This window comes from Pundamilia nyererei, unplaced genomic scaffold (assembly GCF_000239375.1).
Source record: "Pundamilia nyererei isolate P.nyererei 1_Seehausen unplaced genomic scaffold, PunNye1.0 scaffold01312, whole genome shotgun sequence".
NCBI lineage: Eukaryota > Metazoa > Chordata > Actinopteri > Cichliformes > Cichlidae > Pundamilia > Pundamilia nyererei.
Genome location: NW_005188713.1, coordinates 7,787 through 12,175, shown reverse-complemented (window position 1 = coordinate 12,175; position 4,389 = coordinate 7,787). Strand labels below are relative to the sequence as shown.

The 4,389-nt window shown below is 38.1% G+C and overlaps 1 long non-coding RNA gene across 1 annotated transcript in view; it reads right to left on the bottom strand.

The window, feature by feature from the left end:
• The window catches only part of LOC102212526 (uncharacterized), a 6,949-nt gene that overhangs the window by 387 nt on the left and 2,173 nt on the right, over window positions 1-4,389 (bottom strand). The window contains exons 2-3 of the long non-coding RNA XR_312518.2: window positions 2,041-2,124; window positions 1,814-1,927 (exon numbers count right to left, since the gene is read on the bottom strand). This is a non-coding gene — a long non-coding RNA (uncharacterized LOC102212526). The remainder of the gene's footprint in view (window positions 1-1,813; window positions 1,928-2,040; window positions 2,125-4,389) is intronic.

Sequence of the window (4,389 nt, the reverse complement as noted above, 5' to 3'; positions counted from 1 at the left end):
CTGTCTTTCTATACATGGATGGCAGGGCTCTCAAAATTTCAAAATCCCTGGTAGCCCTTCGTGCAGGCACTCTTCAGTTTTGGTAGCCCAAAATAAATTTAAGTAGCCGGAAAAAAAAGGGGACAATTTTTTGATTGATGTTTTATTTCCTTTACAATTTTATTCATTAAAGTATAATATTGTAAAGGAAACAAAACTCCAATCAAAAAGTAGTTAAAACACAAATTACATCAACTCTATAAAAATTACAATCATCAACTCAAATATTTGGTTCTAATTGAACAGAAATTTCTATGAACTCCTAAGAACTGTGAAGGACATGAATCAGTCTGTGTCAGATCCTGAATTTGAAATTTACACTGAAGTCACGGGTAAGAGGCAAGTGGAACCAAGATCTAGGCCATTTGCTTTTTGAAGTTTGCAAAGATTACTAAATTTTGCCAATGGTAGTTGGTATTTTCTTGCATTTCTCATGGGTTCTGATGGGGTCTTTCTTAAAATGACTGGTCCCAGTAACAAAGGCGCTTGTCGACTCAGAAATCGAGCATTGACATATTTTTCCTTCCTATGATAGCCTGACGGGCAGAGCCGAGATGGATTTTGGTAGCCTGACTAAAAAAAAAGAAAGAAAAAAAATCAGTAGCCCCGGGACGTTGGGCTAGCGATTTTGCGAGCCGTGGATGGCTTTTATACCCCACTGTATGCAGACTGCCAGGAACAATGAAGAGTAGAGGAATTGAACAGGCGCTTTGACGCCTTTGATGCTCCACTTTCTGATGCCCGTGAAATACTTGTTCTGGCCTTGTAGCTGATGTTAAAGCAGGCTCCTGCAAGAGCTTCCTGCTGTTGCAGGACACTTGGAATCTGTCATGATGCACTGACATCCTGTGTGAGAGGCGGCATAAATGCAGCACTGATGTTTATCTTCCCCGCTTCATTAAGTTATATTCCTTTAGACACAGTTTACTCATAATGGCAGGTATCACAGCGTAGATAAGCCAGGTGTATTATCAGTCTGTATACCGTGTTTGTTTTACAAGTGTACCACAGGAAAGGATGATGTGAACATTTTGATTAAGATGCCTCCTCTAATGGGCTCAATAGAGCTTCTTGAAATATCCATCATTGGCTACTATTGTTGTAACATTGGCAGCTTCATCTGAGGCGTTGCATTCACAAACAGCTTCTTCCCCTGTGCTCTCTGAACCTATTCAAGTGGTGGCATCTGTTATAACACTACACTTGAATTCAGCTAGCCGACCCATTTATCACAAAGGTTTGTAACTGCATGACTGGATGCCTGATTTTATAGACCTGTGGAAATGCATTCAAAGATTATGAGGGTCCTGATCTCTGCTTCATCGACTTCAGTCTGAGACTCCAAGAGGAGAGACACATTTAAGCCACATCCTGGGATGATTTAACGTAACCAGCCTATTTCATTCCACACTTCAATACTAATATGGAGCTGACTGATTTATGTACAACAGTGAAGATTAAGATTCATATTGTATTTTTCCAGCATTTACTCAACATTTATTAATCAAAATTGATCCATCAGCACACACGTTGTTCATCTACAGCAAAAGTGCTGCACAAATAACTCATCTGTCTCTAAATATTGATCAATGTTACTGTGATTTAACAGCTGTTTGGGCTGGACCAACTTGTCTATTAAAGAGGGGAAAGTTCTTCAATTGGTTTCATCCACCTGATATATTAGAGGACAAACACCAAAACACGATACAAAATGTAACAGCCTGCTAACTTTTAACAATCTAACAAAATATAAACATTAACAGTGACGACTGACCTCAGAAAGTCAAATTAGGGACCTCAATCATCTCTATGGTTGCCATGGTGACCAAATTATGAAGTCAGAAACCACTGAAGCAGAAGGAGGAGGTCAGGATTCAGAGTGAAGCTCCTGCAGCAAAAAAACAAAACAAAAAAACCCCATGTGATTGTGAAGTTTGATGGTTTTCAGAGTCAAACACAAATAGGACCTGATGCTGTGAAAACTACACCAATGAAACACACATCAGCAGCCTGATCATCCACTCAATCCTCAGCCTCCATCACGTATACAGCTGGAGATGTAGATGAGCACCATCATCATGTCACCTGCAGAAAGGGAGAGAGGGAGCACAGACATGTGAACCAGCTTAAGCTGAGCTCAGTTTAAAACAAAACATAGACACAGAAAACGAGCAGCGAGGACAGCAGATCAGCTTTGACCTGCATAATGATTGAAGTGCAAGTGCATACAAACTAAAGATATCAGTGTTAGAATGCTTTCTTTCACCTGCCGTAAGGGGGGAAAAAATCAATACAGCACAGTATCACAACACAGATGGAGTAGTGATGTTTCATCGATACAGGGACACTTGACACGCACACAAAATGTTCTTTTTAAAAAGAAAAAAAAAATCTGTGGCATTCTGGTGATGGCACTGAATCTTTTTCACATACTTCGACGACCACTTTTGGTCACAGATCACATAACAGGATGTAATATTTCTACAGTCACTCTCACAGAGACTTTCACGGTTTGATAATAATTGTGTCTCATTTATAAATGCAGAGAGATCACCAACATGTTGCCATCAGTCTGAAAGGGTCTTTGTCAGTTAGCACAGCTCCAGGGGACTCAACTCAACGGGCTATCAGCTGGTTGTACTTTGGTTATATTTCTCTAAAACAGGAAGTTTGCTGAGCAAAAATGTGAATATATATGTAGACAACAAGAGAAATGTGATTTTCAATCATTTATCACAGTTCAATTGCAGACTGATAACAGACGGCTCTGTGGTTTCTCACTTGTGTTATTGTCACTGAAGTCTGTCATAAGAAGGAGTCACTCTACAATGAATAACCTTATTGTACTGGAAAAACAAACAAAGCCACTCTCACCCTCCTCAACACATCACTGTACATATACATATATGTACATGTTATAATTTGTTTTTGTACAAGAATAACAACATTAATTGCTTTTACAGTTGAGTTTTTTCTTTAGTGAGGTCAGCAGAGGTGATGGCCAGCATGTGGGATAATGTTGGGAAAACAAGGATGGAGGCAGAGAAAGAAATCAGGAAAACACCATCTGTGTTTAAGGCAAATGTCTGTGCACATTTAGGATTTTTTCAACAAGGGACGTGAAACTCAAATGTAATACAAACAGTTCAGCCTGTCAGCAACAAAAATGACTGAAGTGACAGACTGAGGACTTTGTTGTATTATTATTAAAACACTTTGCAGTTGAAAAAAGGTGATAAATCACAATGTTCTGTATCACAAAACATTACAAAAATCACAATATCATATGGTGGGGTGTCCGGTGATTCTCACCTCTTGTAACTTCATAAATGTGGGGGAGATTTACATGCACATCTCATAAGAAACACATGTAAACTGTGCTCAAAACACCTTCTCCAAGTTTCACCATCTTGGTTCTGATTACCTTTCTTTAAACAACCTGCTATACAAGTTTATTTTAACTAATAATGGAGCTTTGAATAAATATGAAATCCTATCAGCTCCTCTGTAAGTTAAACATTGGTTGAGAGCTCCACACATGCACACACGTTCCAGGGACTGTCTGGAAGCTTTAAAGATCAACTGTGCTGAAAATGATAACGATACAAACAATTTCAGCCTGATTACAACTTATCAGGCTGAAACACACCTTCAATCTGACATACAGATATGGATTAGAAATGTAAAGCTCAATGTTGAGGAAATAATTGGCTTAAGCACAGTGTGATAACCATGAGCAGTTTTCAACCTCGCTTTAGAACTGGTAGACCACAGATTTCCTGTACTATACAAAGTACCTTGCGGTATGCTATTTTGCACACAATGTTATAATGTACCAAAATTAGGCCAACTTGTGACCTAACTAGAGATGGCACGATACCACTTTTTTATGTCCGATACCGATACCATAAATTTGGATATCTGCCAATACCGATATGAATCCGATATAAAGTGTTTTTTAATCAACAAAACGGTTTTTTTTAATATCTTGCTGCATTTCGTATAAGTTCATACTCAAGTTAAAATAAACAACAACACTAAAGCTATTCTGTTATAACTGTATGCAAAAAATACACTGCGCCCAAAATATTTCATAGTTCAGCAAAACTGATCAATCTAATAAACTTATACCTACTCCATCCTGCCTATTCTGGTATTTTAAAGAGTAAGCAACCTAACTAATAGGGTTGCAAACTCCCAGCAAAAAAAAAAAAAAAAAATAGGGAACCACGCTCCACCTCATGATGCTTAATCAACGTAATCAACTTTAATTTGATGCAGTGTGGAATAAAAATGCACAGAAATAAATTATTTTTCAAGAATAATTAAATAGATTCAACATCTTTCTTC